Source organism: Haliaeetus albicilla, chromosome 1 (assembly GCF_947461875.1).
Source record: "Haliaeetus albicilla chromosome 1, bHalAlb1.1, whole genome shotgun sequence".
NCBI classification, from domain to species: domain Eukaryota; kingdom Metazoa; phylum Chordata; class Aves; order Accipitriformes; family Accipitridae; genus Haliaeetus; species Haliaeetus albicilla.
Genome location: NC_091483.1, coordinates 12213621 through 12231955, shown reverse-complemented (window position 1 = coordinate 12231955; position 18335 = coordinate 12213621). Strand labels below are relative to the sequence as shown.

The 18335-nt window shown below is 37.0% G+C and overlaps 2 long non-coding RNA genes across 4 annotated transcripts in view; both read right to left on the bottom strand.

Annotated features, from left to right (window-relative positions):
• Positions 1-1326: 1326 nt before the first annotated feature.
• LOC138684599 (uncharacterized) lies at positions 1327-4321 on the bottom strand. The gene is made up of 3 exons (XR_011323873.1): positions 4179-4321; positions 1592-1737; positions 1327-1412 (listed from the first exon to the last, which is right to left on the bottom strand). It is a non-coding gene; the product is annotated as an uncharacterized lncRNA (long non-coding RNA).
• Positions 4322-4781: 460 nt separating this feature from the next.
• LOC138684734 (uncharacterized) overlaps positions 4782-18335 on the bottom strand; it is a 38890-nt gene continuing 25336 nt past the window's right edge. For 2 of the 3 annotated variants that reach the window (XR_011323993.1, XR_011323991.1), the window contains 2 exons: positions 13241-13361; positions 4782-12964 (listed from right to left, as the gene is read on the bottom strand). This is a non-coding gene — a long non-coding RNA (uncharacterized lncRNA). The remainder of the gene's footprint in view (positions 12965-13240; positions 13362-18335) is intronic. The other variant, XR_011323994.1, reaches the window with a different exon arrangement.

The window sequence follows — 18335 nt, the reverse complement described above, 5'->3', positions numbered from 1 at the left end:
ATTGCTGAATTAAGGATTGATTTCTCATATCAGTATATATCGGTCCAGGCTCTCACCCATCGTAGCCAAGTTTGCTCAGATGAAAAGCGCAGTGAGAAGGTGACCTTGGATTCTGGCAATGCTCGATGCCAGCTGATCCAATAGTTAAAGGCCAGAGAAACACAAAAGTTGTTCCTACCCATTTTAGTTGCCAACAGCAGATTGAGATTGTCCAGGTAGACCTATTGGCTTTATGGAGAAAGGTTTTTCTTTTTTAAGAGTTATTATGAAAGTACTATGCCATCAAACTTTCTCCAAAGATACTTTTGCTGCAGAGCTGTCGTGCTGAAAATGCCTTTGTTGTGAGGGGGATCAAGTGGTGCCGGTGTAGCCCACTATTGGATCCACTGACCTCTGCACTAAAAGAGTGTTCCCTATTTTCAAGCGTTGCCTCCAAGCCTACTGAAATAACTATACTTCTACAAATGTTTGGATGCATACCTTTTGTTTATTTGGAATTAAAACTGAATGGATCTACAGGCAAGATATAGATTATCTCTAAGGTTGTGAATTAACAAAAATCACACCACAAGTATTTCTGAAAACAAAAAAGATGCAGTAAAGAAATAGAGATACTAGAAAGTTCAGTAACCTTCTGGTTCTCATGTTCAAAACACAATTTATGGAGAAAACTGGCTGAAGTAAGAGCCAATTCTACAGAACAAAGACAAAAGGTTTCATTTTCTAAACGATGCTAAAGAACATATACTGAGATCATATTATTCTCTTGAGCTTCCAAATTCCCAGGCTAAGATTTTACTGCCTGTAACATTAAACAATCATTGAAGGGATTCCTGACTTCTGTCCAATCCTACAGTGCAGCAGATCATAGACCTAAACTCTCAATTCATAGTTGTCCATTTAACATTTCTGCTTTCATCAAATTTGTGGCTTAGACATAATGAAGAAATAAAGTTACAAAAACAATGGAAAACGGGCTGGCATTGTAACATTTCTTGCCAAGATGAAACCAAATATTGCAAAATAACACTCAAAAAGAGTTGGATGTTTGAATCTGTGCTTCAGACTTCTGTGACTTTAATGAATGAGGTTGCTTAAGGGGAAAAAAAGGAAAAAGGGAAAAAAAGGGAAAAAGGGAAAAAGGGAAAAAAGGAAAAAGGGAAAAAGGGAAAAAAGGAAAAAGGGAAAAAAGGAAAAAGGGAAAAAAGGAAAAAGGGAAAAAAGGAAAAAGGGAAAAAAGGAAAAAGGGAAAAAAGGAAAAAGGGAAAAAAGGAAAAAAGGGAGAGGGAGGAAAGAAAAGAATGAATTTGTGCATACTTACCCAAGGTGATTGATACACAGACAAAGAATGTGTCACGGAATGATTTTTTTTGTCCTAGCACCATCAGGAAAAAGCAAGAGCCTTTCATTTCCTGGTAGGAAAATAAAATTAGTTCCACCCAATAGTGACCATTCACTAGCTTAACTTCCCCTGAACCCTTTGGTATAATTATTTAAAAGTAGTGATAAATAAGGACGGTATCTCATACAACAAGGTCTATACGCATCATCTTCCATACCAACAAAATTATAATCATTATAAAGAACTTACTTGCAGTGCTCTGTATTCCGTGGGAATATAACAACTGCATAAACTGAACATTGGGTCTAAGTTGCAGCTTCTTCAGAAAGCAAACAGGATGAGCATCTTTACAGTACTTGGAGAACTGAAAGAGCTGTATAATCAATGGCTCCCCTCTTAAGTTGCACGTGATGAATGGAAAATAATAAAACAATACATGTATCTGATGTCAGAATTCAGAATCCATCACTTCACAGGCTCACAGTCATTATTTGATCTACATAATTATACTGAACATTTCAATTAAACTGAGAATAATTACATAAGAAAATGATCTGAACCTCATTTCAAAAGAAGACGGCTACACTTAGAAAATATTTTTGCACGTCTGTGTTAAAGTGTATGACAATGGAAATATGATTACATCTAAGAATTACACGATTTGCCCTAAAAATAGGAATCTAATATATGCATCTGTTATTTTTAGATATTATGGCAGAGAATAAAGAAATACTTAGTTAAAAAGTGGTAAGTGATCCCCCTGAGGAAAAAAAAAAAAAAAAGAAAAGGACTTTGGGTTTGTTTTTTTTAAGGAATCTGTTCCCCTATCCAGTTCACTACTAAGCTGTGGAAACAGTGGTACCAGCACAGCAGCAAGAGGGGCAGGGAGCAGTGGTTAGAGATAAGGACATTTAAGCTAGTATTGCCTTCAGAGAAATGTCCATGGCACCCTTCTTCAGGGGGAGAATTCAGTCCTCGGGAAGAGTCCGTGCTCCTCATCTAAATTAAGACAGCTGCTAAAAACCTCCTGTGCGTAGGCTGCACCGTGACCCCAATGCCTGTAAAAGCACTCTGGCTATGACCACTTTCACCCCTAATCTGATCCCTGAAAACCAAGCCTTAGAAGATGTGTAAAGTACTTATTCACTTCTGAACATGCTTTAAAGCTATCCCTTGGAGCAGATGGAGTTTATTTTGTAATCTCTTTACAGCAGCTGAGCGACAAAAAATATACTGCAGTGCAGTCCAGAGTCAGTGTCTCCCTTTAAATTATTTGAAATATTACAAAAATTACTTTGTGTCTAATAGAGGCACCCTTTCCTGTCAAAAGGGAGAGGTCAGGTTATTGTCAATGACATTTAATTAAATATTTGCTAATCAAATTTATTTTTCATTAATGGACGGATTTGTTAGCTCCTGCATCTCAGTGATAGCTCAAGAACTCAGCACTAGAAAATCTTTGATTATCCTTTTACAGATTTATAAATATTTTAGTGATCTAATCAAAGTAAAGGAACAATGGAATATGATTTAGGTAAGTATTATAAAAAGAGCTAGTGAACAGCTAGTCTATCTTTGCACAATCTATTTTTGAGTACTTTTGAGTAAGAATGAATTCCTTAATTTCAGTCCGTTTCGAAATAATTTATGAACAGAATAAGGGCAGACATTCTTGAATATGTTAATTTTTGTAAGTTGTTTCCCCAGTTCTAATAAATGTTAAAAAAAAAAAAAATCTCTAGAAAATACATCCCCACTTGAGCGTGAATTTCTCTCTGAGAAGAATCTGACACAATCTGGAAACCCAGTTTTTCTTGTTTTTACAGACACTGGGGCAACTGAAAGTGAAGAGTAAAGGAGAAAGAGGCTCTGTACTATTCTATACTAAGAACATAGTATTATAATATTATCTATATTAATCATATATGTTATAATATTAGCTCTATACTACCATTCTGTACTGACTTTTTTTTTTTAATTTAACGTGTACTTGAAAAGATGAACGGAAGACTTGATGGTGTACTTCAGTTACCACTTACTTGTTTCAACATAATATATGCTTTAGTTGATTTTACTTGCACTTTAGTTTTTTATGGTAATTGCCTACTTATCCTGTTCTCGTGAACTAATCAGGAGTAATTATTACATCTCTAATTGACCAACAATAACTACAGTATCTTGTTTTGTTAATTAAATGCTTGTTTAGGAGAATATTTAATTTGCTGTAGTAACTTTTTTTTTCCTTGGCGAGCAAGTCAACGTAACTTTATTATTATTCTGCCTGTATAAGGCAGTGCATGCAAAGCTCCTAAGAAGATTATGTATAACACCTTATATCTACCATAAAAGGGCTCAGCTGAAGCTTATGTTATTGTTAAACATCTTGTAAAAGGAATCTGTGACACAGTTTCAGTTACAACATGGAAAGCATTCCAGCACAGGAAAAACTCAATAAGGTGATTTTCCCCATAGATAATATGTTGGGGATCTTGTTTCGGGCTAAGTCCCAGCTTACACAGTCTTTAATGAGATCCCAAAGAAAAGGTCGTATCGTCGAAGTCATGGCTCTTTGTTCACAATGCAAAGGTGACAGTTACCGTGAGTCAGCAGTGTCCTCAGGCTCCCAGGAACAGTAAGGGACTTCAGTCATCTGGGAAGGTGGACTGAAGCAGAGGAGGGAACCAGGAGACCCCCACGGCCACTCTTCCAGCACACAAGCTCTACAACAGCGCTGGTGCTGCCGCCGCGCAGAGCAGAAGTAAGAGCGGCAATGACATACAATAATCTCTGGGGAGGTGGTCTGAAGTGGCTCACAGTGGTGAGCCTTCATGCCTACCTCAGAGCAGCGCGTGGGAAGTCAGGAGGCAGCCTCAGGTTCAGCACCAGCGAATGACGTGATTTGACATTCAGTTCCTACAGCTACCACTTCTTGCCACAGCCACGACACTGAATTGGCGTAGTTTAGTCCTCAGATTTAGTAAATCTGTGTGTAGGGATGAACAGATTAGTTCTAACCACATCTTAGTGTAATTTAGTTTCATGAGCTACACACGTAACTCCTAAGTTAAAGACTTGTGTAAGAAACAAAAAACTAGAATTCATATAGTGCTGACTCAGTCAACTGAAGACTGCGTAGTTTCTTTAAGTGCTTGCTCTACGGTTAAAGGTCCGCATTTGCTTGTGATATTTCAGAGTTCCTAAAAAAGCACACTCTCATGTCATTCTACAATGCAGCGCAATTTATGTAAGCTCATGAACCAATACATCATACACAAACTCAGTCTGTTGATGAAAATGAAGAGGTCGATAGGTGTTTGGGACTCCACAAAGCATAAGCTGAGAGCTACAGAACTACAAAATAAAGTTCTTCATTTTTCCCCCCAATTGATTATTATTAATGATGTAAAAGAGGAGTAGGGAGTAGAATGTGTACCTTAGTCTTATAATGGGGGGGGGGGGGATCTTTAAAACATCCAAGGTCTTTTTTTCAGTTAAGATGATCTTTCTATGAAAAAGACAAGGGCATTTCTTTCTTACAGAAATTTCTACAAATAAGTGTATTACAATAGAAAATACGGCCTAAGAAACATGCTTGGCACAAGGCTGCAATGATTTAAATCATGTGATATGTAGCATAATAAATAAAATCTTTTTTTCCAGAAAAAAACAAGCTGTGCCGCATAACCCTGGTCAAATCAGAATGTTTTTCACTCATAATAAACTACTGGTATTGCCTCCAAGAGGCCACACTTTGCATAAGCAGTGACCTTCATTTCCCTTTCATCAGCCTGGGAAGCCCAGGGGTCCCTCTGAATATACAAATATTTTTTCTGCTATTCTGAAATGATTCTCCTTGTTTTCTCAAGAAAGATTGGAAGGTAATAGTCTGTAGTTCTTAGTAATTGCATATCTGGTGAAATTCTTTGGCCCTTATGCTTTGAATGTCACATTTTAATCTGTGCCTTATTTAAAAGAGCACGCCATTTTGGAATCAAAGATAAAGCAGTAGTACCATTTCACCTCATGTGCGATGCTTCCATAGTTCAAGTTCTGGCATTGTACAGAGGTTATTTTTGTCTATTGTTATGTCAGTTTTGCTGCGTAAGGGCAGCTGTTTGGAATCTATCCAAGCTGTAGTAGTTGTAGCTGCTCATATGCTTACAGGAGAGGGGACTGTTGTGTTGTATTTTACATATGTCCTTGGTCTTGAACATTTGCTACCGGATTTGAACAACTTGGCCTAGTCTTATCTGTAGAGGCAGAAGAGCATGAAGTCTGTTTCTGAAGGAAGACTTAAAAGGAAAATAAATCCAGGATCCTTCTAGCAGCGAGCATGGAATTAATTGGAATATTTAATAAAGCTTGTATTGCTAAATATCATATTGAGTTGGAAACAGCTGGTTTGAATATGCAGAAGCTTTAAAAAAATACATGGGAAATTATATGTGATTGGGAGAGTGCTTCAAAGCGCTTTTTGGCATAACACACAATTATTTCATACTAAGTAGGATTCAAACTACAAACGATTAAAAAGGAAGCTGGAGAATTAAATGTGAGCTAAAGGGGTAGCAAATCCTGATAAATAAAGCAAAGGTTCACAATGCAGTGGTTTATCAGAATGAAGTAGATTAAATTCTCCCTACTTGGACTTTTTTTTAACTTATTCAAGGAAAACCAAAATCATTAAGGACCTGCAGCTCAAACCAGGCTTGCTAGAACATCTAATGTGGCTGGTTTACAAGTTTTTCATTGAAAGTGGAAAATGTTTCTAGCATTCCCAAGCTGATTTTAAGATGTTGCAGAATCTGCTAGTGAATTCAACACCAAATTAAAGGTGACTGTGCTGAATCTAGGTGGCAGGCTTTATTCAAATTACTTGATTTTTTAAAGAAATAGTCAGATTTGGTTAACTGGGTTTATTAATTAATACTGACTTGAGCATCAGTAGTTTTTACACACTGATACTTTTGGGATTTCATAAACGTGTAAGTTACGAGCTAAATCTACAAAATTGTCCCTCCCCCTACCGCTCAGCCAATTAATATCTTACTCATTGTAAGGTTTCATGCTAATAAATATATATTTAAGCAGGCAATGTAGCTGAATAAAAGCAATATTAATAGATTTAATATGAAGAAACACCAGTTTCCCCACTTGTTCAATTCAGAGTGGCTGACTTGAACACAAAGCTGGAAAAAGGCTGGTGTGTAAATAGGTAACTTCAGAAGAGTATTCATAAAAATTTGGATTCAAAATATCCAGAAGAGCTTGTTTTCATGCTCAGGATATCAGTGCATTTGAAGCTACACAACATGCAGAGGCAGAATTGAAAGGCTGAAGGGAAGAATTGCTGTGATAGGTGCAAAGCAGCTATTTCTCATTTTATATTGAAATTCAAACCATGTGGGGCCTGAGTCCTTAGGCAATTTTCTGCATAGGAATTCATTTAATGCTGTTATTATTTTGCCCTCAAATTGATGAAATAAGACCATGGAAGACCTTATACTTTTAAATACTCCTTTCATATGTGGAAAAGATCAGAGAACACTGAACTCCTCCAGATCTGATTTTATGCTGGACCAGAGCAGAATTTCTGGCCAGATCACCGCCGTATGAAGCATAACCATCCATTCACAAAGTATAATACTAACTCTAACAGTCCATCTTGCAATAGACAGGTACAATGGTTTAGGAAAACCATCACGTTACCTAAGGGTCACTGTAAGTACAAAGCATGGTGTCCCTTTAGAAATTATCCCGTGCAATCAAAACGTGTTGTCAAAGCAAAAAAAAAAATACTCTTAACTGAATGAGAGATAAGCATAATACATTAAACAAAACCTTCCTTTTTGCAAAACAAAATACTAGCATGGACACAAAGATAGATTTTCAAAAGCAATCACTGCCCAAACAAGCTAAGCAGATCCTTCTAGGTGAGTTTTTTACCACACTTACTTCAGAGATTCCCCAAGCCAAGCTTGATGAAAATCAAAGCAGTACTGTGCATTTCTAAATCAGCACCATTTCAACCAGTCCTGAAAATAAACCTTGGCCCTTCATAATTAAATGTTTCTTTGACTGGAGATAAAGAGTACTCTGACTGTAAGCCTGAGAGCAGTCATAAACCTATATATTTCCAAGGCTTGCACACATTCCATGTTGTTTTAAAACACGTTTTCCACAAAATGTAACAGGTGGTTATTAGTAAACTGTTGGGGAAAAAAAAAAGTTAAAAGATGCTTAAAAATTAAGATGAAGTAAAAAAATATTTTTGCAATTTAGTCTCATTTCCTCTTCAATTTGTCCTAGATTAAACTATAATAAAAGAATAGAACGGTTTGAAAATGCCAGAAAGAAAGGAATTAAATAGGAAATAAATGGATGTGACAGAGTGGTATAGTTCATTTGTAAATTGGATCACAGTAGAGGTAGTAAATGTAACTATTATATATAATTGACTTACCGAGATGCAAGATTTGAGGCCTGAAGGGGTGCTAAGCTATTTACTCACAACTTATGGATTCATATAAACACCTCTGTTACTCAGTCCAGTGCCCAGTTGTTTATCATCTCACTAGAATCTGGAGGACATCCAGGAACTTCACTAGAAACTATGCAAGTGTATCTAAGGATGATGTCTGTGCAAATGAAAAGGTTATTTTCTCTCATGAAAAGAAAGAGAATTTCAACAGCATAGTACGCAGGTACATACATTTCATTAGTATAGCAATATTGACATAAACTAAAAAGCAAGCTAGTTTAGTGTGGTCTGTAAACCAGTGTGGTTTTAACTGGTCATTTATAGATATGCCTGGATGAGCGTAGGAGCGCAGGCACTTCATTGTTTACATACTTTATTCCCACCTCCTTTGTCCCATTTTTCACGGCTGAATTTTCTCAAATACTTGCTCAAAATCTGTCCCAACCTCTCCTTATCTTGGTCACATTTCTTTGTATCTTACTGAGTTTTACTGTGCTACCCCTATAGCATCATACTTTACTGTACTGTTTGGAGAGGACAGAGTGGATCTGCACCTTGTGGGTCTGCACCTTGTGTTCAAATCGAGGTGATGTGGCAGCTGTATGTATAATGGCTCACAATGCTCTCTGCTTTATTCTCTTATTTTCTAAAAATATCTGGGGGTTTTGACCACAGAGGAAAATAAAGCTGAATTTTGTAAAACTCTTTCTTACAATACTCAGTAACAAGATTATCAGTGTAAGAGTTAATTCACTACTTACTGTTATGTACATTAAATTGCAATTATTTTTCTTCCTACATTTACCACGCTACATAGATCATCATGGATCTTGATCTGCTATTTTACCACCCAGTCCCTGAGAGTGCCTTCTGCATCTTTTTTGTCATTACCCTTGCCTTCATTACCCTGAATAACTTAGCAAACTGTGTCACTTCACTGCTCATTCTCTTTTTCAGATCACTGATGAATACGTCCCCATGGGACTCTATGGTGATTTTCTTCCAGCAAGAAAACTGACCGTTAACTCCTGCTCTCCGTACTATAGACTGTTTCTGTGTGTGGTAAACGTGCAGAGTGGGAGGCTTCTTTATATACTTGCACCTTTTAAAAAATTATTCCATCTACCTTACAATTATATCTAATACATAAATGATATTTTAATGATATAAATATATTCCTAGAAAGAGACTCAGCAATTATTCTTTTGAAAACGAACAATTTTTTTTTCCTTATTGGAAGTAATTTAGGTTTGCCCTCTGTCGCACCTTGACATTTTTGCTCAGCTTCTATTTTTTACGTATGTGAATCGCTAGCTTTTCAATACCAAACTGTCACAGACTTGTGTATTTTGAAAAGAAGCAGAGTTTCGGTATCATTCTACTTACACGTTCACCCTGAGGCATAATTGTTCTAATACACAATTTTCATCCTGCAATTTAAAGGAGAGTCAGTGTGTCTTTTTGCCTTCCAGTAACTGTCATAGGATTTTCAGTATGCATCGGATAACACGAGCCCTTTCATGTTCCCATGGAAATCAATAGTAACACTTCGTACCCATTAAACTCTATCAGAGAAAAAAAAAAAAATAAAACGGGACCTAGGTAATTAGGACCCGCTTTTGTTTGGTCACTGGTTCATTTGAAATCGGGAGAACCGTTCGGAAAGCACAGGGTGGCCTGCAACGTTTTCGGACAACAGAAATAAAGGTGAAATGCTGAGCGTCCCACCCGGCGGGACCCGCGCTACCGCCGTCCCCTCACCACGGAGCCACGTCACGCCAGCGGCAGCGGCGGTGGCAGGCTGAAGGAAAAGCGGCTCACCTGGGCCCCACGGGCCCTCGAGCGGCCATGCCTGAGGCGCAGCCGGGCCTAGCGGAAGACAGAGAGTGAGCAAACCCTGCGTTTGCAGCTCTGCCGAATGAGAACTTCACCCAGTCCGGGAACGGGAGAACCGGGCCAAGGTAAACCGCCGTCTGGTTCTTCTAGTCTCCTACGTGACCTGAGCGTTGCTCAGCACCTCTAATTAGCACATCTAATTCAGAGCGCACCAAAGGGCCAATCTAGGATACAGAGTAAAAGTAACGGCAGTTCGCCATCCGTGTTCCTTTTCTTCAGGTTTCTTCCGCATCAGGTTTGTGGGCCCACAGAGGTCCTTCTCTCAGGCGAGATTTAGGGCAGTTTTAACCCAGTTCGCTGAAACAGTGAAGCTAAGGATCTGACATTTTAAATGGGCTGCCATCATCTCTCGGTTGGCAAAATAAAATAGATTTAGTTGAAATAAAAATAGGGAGAAGGATTTTTTTATTTTCCATAAAAATCCCCCAGTTTTCGAAGACTTACAAAAGCTAAACATCACCTACGGGATTAATCATAGATTGCTGTAACTGCAAGTTTTTATTTAACAAAAGGAAGATGGATTTGCCAGATTTACCAGTAACTGAAAGATACGGAAAGTTCAGAATCAACCCAGTAGCAATACTGTGTGCTAGGAGGGCAGAAAGTAACATAAAAATGCAATGAGACTCAGTAAAATGAAATTATTGACTTCTCAAAGGAATATAATTCAAATATCGATCACATACAGTGTATTCAGGAACTTACAAGACAACCCTCGCACTAAGTGTTTTAGGATTACTGCAAGTTTTCTCGATAGTGTAAGTTTTTTGACTCCAAAGAAGGTAGTTTAAAGCTTTGTAGAAATACAAAACTACACTGCCTTCTTGCTGTGAAAGATACAGCTCTCGTAGTGAATTGTAACTGCACCCCAGATAACTATGTGTGTTTAGAACCCAGTCAGTTCTTGCAGTCTTCAATATACCTTTCAATTCTATTTCAATGAACTCGTGCAGTATCATTTTCTAGAACTATGAATATCCAGTTATTTCTTCAACAGCATATTCCTTTATTTTTTATCTTTTTCTAGAACCCAGCAAAAACAGAATCTAAGACATACTCTTTAAAATGAAATACAATATTATGCACATGCTTTGCTGAAGTAAAAAAAAAAATTAGATTTTGTTTACTGTATACCTAGTGAGGTTCATCTTTGACTTAACGAGTACCTAAACAGAACAGAAGCAAGCAGGAAGGCACTAACTTACCACTCTACCTGACACCAAACACAAGTTTTAAATACCAGTCTCAATTCTTGCGCAGACCTCATTTATTCTCGACTCTAACCACATATTCAGTTTTAATATTACTTACGCTTACAGTGTTCTTAACAAAAAGTGGCGCAAAGTACAGTTTCGTTCCAAATCTCTGAAGCAGAATAAAATAGCTTGTGCTAAAGAGTCCTAAAGGTTGGTATATAAGATCAATTTAATTCTTGATAAAGTGCACTGTGATTTGAAGAATTTCAGATTTTTGGCTCTCCTTATGTTCCAGCTGTGCTTGGGATCCATGGAACTCTCAAATTTAGAAACTGGTACTTATGTAGAAGATGTTCTGGGAAACTTTATCGTGAAATGTTGACAAAAGATTGATAAAAGTCTGTAAGTATAAAATAGTGACCCAGATATCCTGAAAGAAGCATTGTATGGACATTGTATGGTCACTACAAATCGTGCAAAAACTACAAGGCTAATTAAAAAATCTCTTCAATAGAAAAAGCAGCACAACAAAAATGAGTAGCTATGAATAACCATTTTATTTTTACACCCTGTTGAGGCTCTATGTACTAGCACACACTCGGTAATTAAAATATTCCAAGGGCACATCTCTACCTGACCATCTTGCTTTTGCCTTCACCAGTCTTGCCCTCCAATTTTTCATCCCTCTTGGTTTTCTTCACAGCAATGCATTGAACCTGCAAGCTGTAACTTGTCTATTACTGAGTTTAAAAAAAATCTACATTTTACAAGTCTGATTTTGTACTGAACAGGCCTAAAATAGCAGTACATGTTATTAAAGTAAGCATAATTGTATACACAAAATGTTCTGCCTGTTCTTCAAAATGCATTATACCCATCAAATAGCTAGAGAAAAAGAAAAGAGCACATTCTTAGAACAACTTCTACATTGTCTAGTTATCATAACGTTTTTACAGTCGTAGGAGACAATTCCACTAACTAGCAAGCAAAGTAATTTAAATAGCAATTACTACCATTGATACATTTCACAGATCTTTGCTATCCTTTCAGTTGCCAAGTACATGGACCTGTTTTGGTGCTCTAAGTTCAGTATTAGTTTTGATTTATTTTTAACAAAATACCTATGAAAATTGACCTATTTAGAAAGCTTGCCAATACCATATGGAAAGGTATTTTCAAAACCCTCACTTTTTAAAAAAGGGGAGCCAAAACATCAGAAAGGCTGCCTGTATTTGACTATAATGAAAAGCAAGTGAGTTTTGATAAAGCAACTGAGTTGAAAAAAATTATATAAGGGTAACTATGTATTTATTATATGTGCACCGTAGGTCTGATAACTAAAGAGAGTACATACATGCATGTAGGTTTTCATTCTTCTGAATCAATTGACGTACCTCAAAGTCTGCTACAAGGATCAAACAGTAAAATACTCTAATGAACTTTAAGATGCTTATAAGCGATAGGACAGGTTACAGTGGGTCAAATACAATCTTTACTATTAGGTGCCTATGTAATAACACTGCTGGATTTGAATAATGTTATGCAGAAATACAACAGAATGAGTTAGAAGATGGAAGCATATTGGGCAAATCTGCGAGCTATATGCATTTATTCCCAACACATTTGTAGTTACTCTGCTGCAGCTAACAAGGTAGAAAATCAAGAAAAATTCTGCTATGATTTGACTACTCTTAACCTCAACTAATACTACTGTAAACCAGGAACAGCAGTAAGTATAAAGTAAAAACAAATAATGCAATGTAAAGTTGTAAAGGTGTTTTTACGTCAGTGGAGTTTCGTCAATAATTTCGGTGAGCCTGACTTCACCAATATGTTGCAATAGTAAGTTGGAAGGCAATTCAAGTATTTCCATGTGATTCCTTTAGAGTTCCAGAAGTAAAGTAAGTTCAGCTCTTTCTGAACTTTATGGAAAGTATGGTTCAAACCAAGCCTACCCACTATCGCATGAGAAGATTCCGATTGTCAAGAGCTTTATATTCAGCAGATGAGGCAGATATCAACTACTTGACATTTCATCAGCATCTCAGCCTAAGTGCAAAGAAGGAAACTCAGTCCCAGAGTGCTTCGCAGGAAAGCTTTGTATTTTCTTTTTCTTATTTTTATTATTTTTATTTTAAACTAAGGTAAAGCTCGTACACATCTAACTTTGAAAAGACATGCAAAGTTTTAGTACAGCAAACATAAAAGAAGTGTCTTTCAGTTTTGTTTTGTTTCTAGGTAAGGGTAGGTAAATGTCAAGAAATCTCTTTAATTTTATATTCTAAAAAAGAATGATTTATGGGGAAGAGAAATCAAATTACTTACCTATAATAGGAGATTTTTGAAGGTAGTTCCCTGTTTCCCTGAAGGTAACACTGAAAGATCTGTGATGATTCACCAGTTTGTACTACAAAGTTAGGAGGCAGAAACTCCATTAATTATTCAACTATTAAGGAAAAGAAAGACAATGAAGAAAATTAAACATAGGAAACATGGAAATGAAAAGAAAAATATTCACCTTTTCCTCACCTGTCAAAAATCCCCCTGAAGTTTCAAATCAGAAAAACAGGTGAGCTGAGCCTTCTGGAAGAAAAACTGCTAAATTCAGGGAAGGAGAGTTTTTAAAAGCATGATATCATTGCTTCAGATTCTTGGTCTCTTGTATGCGAGGCTGTCGGTGCCCAACAGAACCAGCCAGGCGTTTGCATCTTTTAGCATGTAAATACAGATATGAATCTGACCATTCACATAACTGAGCTTGAAGGACTACCGAAACTTTCCAGGGGTTTAGTGTTCTGAACAGCCCTGTACTGCAGGCTGAGGCTTCAAGCTTTCAATGTAAACGACAGCTTCAGCTCACGTAATTTAGCAGCTTTCTGTTCACCGCAGTGGAGCAAAATTTATTTACTAAGTACTACCCCTTAGATGTTGGTGACCACCTATGTATAGCAGAAGGACGTTGTGGGCACATAGCAAATGGTGTAGGATGTAAATATGCACACATGATCCTAGAGGTAAGGATCACAAATCCACAGTGTAGAAATCTAAATGCCTATTCAGAAGCACCTGGCTGGGAAAGGTTAAAAGCACAGGGAAGAGAGAAAATGCACGTACACATCAACACTGAAAGAAAAGTCTCACTATTTCTAATTTATTGAGCACTGAATTAGGATTTGAATATAAGAGAAAGGACTTTTAAACAGTAACTAAGAAAGTTTCAACCAAATTTAAGAGGATGTTATTTTATGGAAGGTCTGATGGTGTTCCTACCCTTAAGAACCTGGTGGAGTTCCTTAATGCCTGGGCATCTATTGAAAGTGAAATGGGGAAACAAAACCCTTATGATTATGGTAGTCATAAAGTCTACAGATAGGCTTTGAGGGATCACTTCTCAGATACAATGACTCTGCGTAAACCTGTCTCGTATACACACTCTTAACTTACATCTTTCTGTCTTTAATGCGTCCAACATAATGCAGCTGAACATCTGCTTGAATGCTCCATAATTTTAATTGATTATCACAGATGGTTAAAAGGAAGGTATAACGATTGCACATCTCGAGAGAACATGATCTATATTTGTTTAGATCTGTAGAATTAGCTTGTCCGAAACGAACTGTTAAAAACAGTCTAATAAAACCATAAGATCAGTTCCTAGAAGTGATAGTTAAATCAATAACATGTGCAACCTATTATTCTGGTTGACATAAGCCCTGAGTAGTCTGTCAGCAGAAGGTTATGCTATGAAACATAATTAAAGAAGGATAAAATTGATTACATATCTACGTCTTGAAACTGGAAAGGTATTTCTGATGATTATTGAAATATTGAAGTGTTTATCTTCTCTTTGCACCAAATCTCTTTTGCAATTTTAATGTATTACTCCTAAATTTGCTTTTATTATAAGAATGTACTTTTCCACTCTAAGAAGTGGTTATGAATAGGTAACTGCTATTCTTTGAAAATACCGGTTTGAAATGTATAGTAATGAAATGAGATTAATGCTTCCTAACATATTTCTGTGCTTATTTTATTGTATATAAGAGCTTTACATGTAAATTAAATCTGTAGAATAATCATAATTGCTATTTTTATTTAAGATAGTTTTCCTCTAAAGTTTACAGGACAAGAACAGGGCATGTATCTTGCTTTCATATAAGTCTATGGGATGATCTGGATTATAATGGGTCCTGAATAAGAGAGAATCCCTACAGTGTTACATCTGACAAAGCCTTTATATGGATCTACATAAGATGTCATTGTGCAAAGCCTATTTATTTTTCGTTTTGTAGAAAAGAAAGTCATTTTATTGGTCTTTATGCAGACATCAGGGTTAGATGATCTAAGATCTAGTTTCAGATGTGCCTCTGAAGATACTGTGCAGTTTTAAATAGGTCAGCTAACTATTGTACAGTTCAGTTTGCCTTTTTGTGAAAGGAGAATAATAAGGTAAAGATAATAATACAGTATAATAATATTTATATTTTCATTGGTGTTGCAAGGCTTGCTTATATAATATGCCTCAGCTACAGTGAAGTTGTGTGGCCACTGTTACAGAACTATGATTAATCTATGGCTATAATGAAAAAACTACTGTATCTCATTCTCTTTTTATTATACATTTTTTATAAGAGTGTAACTTCAAAGATTTCAGTGCAAAGACATAGTACTTACGCACCCTGACAGGAGAATAGAGCTTGTTGTATATCATTCCCACCTGGTGCTTCTTCTCTGTATAATTTTGTTTGTTGGGAGAAGTGTTAAAATGATCAGAACGTAATCATTATTCACCATCATAATCAAGAATCGGCTTTGCGTAGGAAGCTTATCTAATTTAATCTTTTTGAAATCTATTTTAAACTGCTTTTTCGCACTAAATGAAGAGAGTGGTATTTCAGTGAGCCTCAGTAGTTCTATCATTTCAACTGCATCGGAGTGGTTAATAGTATACATCGCACAAGACTGGGGGAGGGAAGTAGAACTAACAAATGTTTCCTAGTTTCTCGTTTCCCTTCACCCATTTATACCATACTGATAGCCAAAACTAGTGGCTGAAGAAAATAAAGCTTCGTGCACAAATTCTGGCAGGCAGTCAGCCTATGAATTTTAGAGCTGTCAAGGCTGCATGTTTCAATCAGTTTTGACATCTCTTGGCATTTCTCTTCAAATTCTGCTTTCTATAAATAATTCCCTTACTTAGGTGTTATTTCTAGTTCATTTCTGAACATATAGCAAGAATGCTTCTCACCTCTTACTATGGCTTTTCTTTGTCTTCACTTTGGAAACCTACACGAACAAGAATTAAAACCTACTTGGCATTAAAATAGTCTAGTACGTTTGGATGATGGAACGTATGTTGCATTTTAAATTAAATTGGAATTCTCCCACTGAGATCTTGGAGAAATTACCAGCATCGGATGATGGAACGTATGTTGCATTTTAAATTTAATTTTGGAATTCTCACACTGAGATCTTGGAGAAATTACCAGCATCCCCTTTTCTTATTTGAGATAGTCTGAGTTCCGTCTCAGCATTTTGATTGAATTGGCAAATTAACAGTCTCCGTCACAGCAGGAGAGCCTAGGGAATGGGTCACTTCCACCTTCCATACTTTTCCCCTTGGCTCAGAGAAAAGTAAGTTACGGTATGATTTCTTTGCGCACCCGTTCACCTCTACTGGCACTTTTGTAGGTTGTAGTGGTTGCAGGGAGAGCAGCCAGTGCTCTTCCCGTACAGCTCCTTTAAGAGAACATGTATTTCCCTAAAGGAGAAAAGGCAGCTCAGCAAGACCACTTTGCGCCCTCACACCTGGTATTTCATTTGACCTGAGCTCTACCAGGCTCTGGGGGCCTCTGGAGAAAGTTCACCAAGTGACCTCCTAGGACACAGGGGCCATTTAACCTCTTTTTTTTTTTCCCCTCAGATATTTGTACCTTTCTGACATCTTCTGCTTTCTGAATTGCAGAGAGACGACAGGAATGGCTGGTTCTGTAGGGAGCATTCTTTAGCATAGTTGCTTCCATCACAAGGTGTGTGTCAGGCAATTACCAGGCTCTTCAGCTTCCTTTCTGGGAATTGTCCTGGCCAGGAGAGCATTTCAGTCTCTCAGTGAGGGTAGAAATATTCTATGCCTTGAAATATTTCTGAGATGTTCACCTTCCAGTGTGATTCTGCAGTGAGTACAAATAACACCCTTCCCTTTTGGTACCAAGAAAGAATAGGATAAGATAATTGCCCCAGGGAACCAGTAAGTGACAGTCCTGATGAATCTTGAATAGGACAATTTAATGGGACTATCTATTTAAGCCTCTAAGAGGAGTAAACTTCATAAAGATAATTAAAGGCTTTTCACACAGTACTCTGAGCTCAAATCCTTTCTAGCAAACCTGGGGTTTTTTGTTGTTGGTTTTGGGATGGGTTTTTTTTGAAGATTGCAGGTTTGATTGATAAGGCCACCTCTGTTATCTTCCACTTTCCAGGTCATTTTACTTAACTAAAGAAAACTTGTAAATGGAATGAACAGATCATGCAATAAAATGGATTATAAGTTAAACCAAACTGAAATTTCCTGATAGAGAACCATCAACAGACCCTTATGAGGTCCATATTTTGACAAATGCTCTTCTGTATTTTCATCAGTAACTCAGATTACAATATAATTACCAGCAACTCTGCCACATCTACAAAAGTTTTTAAGGGTAATAAGCAATTAAAAGAACCATTCAAGAATGATCAGATTGCCTGGATGCCAATAAGTAAACTTTAATACAGAAAAATTCAGTGCAAGATATATGTGAAGAAACCATTCGAGCTATGACAAAAGACCCTTTCTGAGAAAACAGGATTTAAGAGTCATCAACTATAAGCGCATCAGTATATAAGCTTGCCACTGCTAAAGGTCTAATGAAGTCTTCAGATATACAAAAAAGGAGAATTTAACACTGAAGAATGTACACACAGTGCTAATAAGACCTGTATTAAACCCCTAGCATCTGTGTCTTGTTTGGAACGACACAAGCAGTTCAAAATGAGTGTGGAAAAACAAAAGGAATCCAGCAAAGAAAAAAAAAAAAATCCAGACCTCATTCTCCTTCTAGTACAAGAGTTAAAGCAACTCAGCTTTTTCATCTTGCAGAAAAGGAAGCAATCATCCTATGTTACATAGTCATGGAAAAATGTTTGAGCCTAGAATAGGGACAATGTATGGAAAAAGCTTCACAACTTTGCTGAGAAAAGCACAGAAAGTTCTGAATGTTAGAAACTGATTTCCCGTGAGCCTTGCAAAGAATCTACCATTTCTGGTTTAGCCAAGACATGTCCCTAAAAGTCCACTTGAAGACTTCAACTGAAACATCCCTGATAGAGTTATTTCAGTAATTAATTACATCCTATGTTATAAACATATCTTATTTTTCATCTG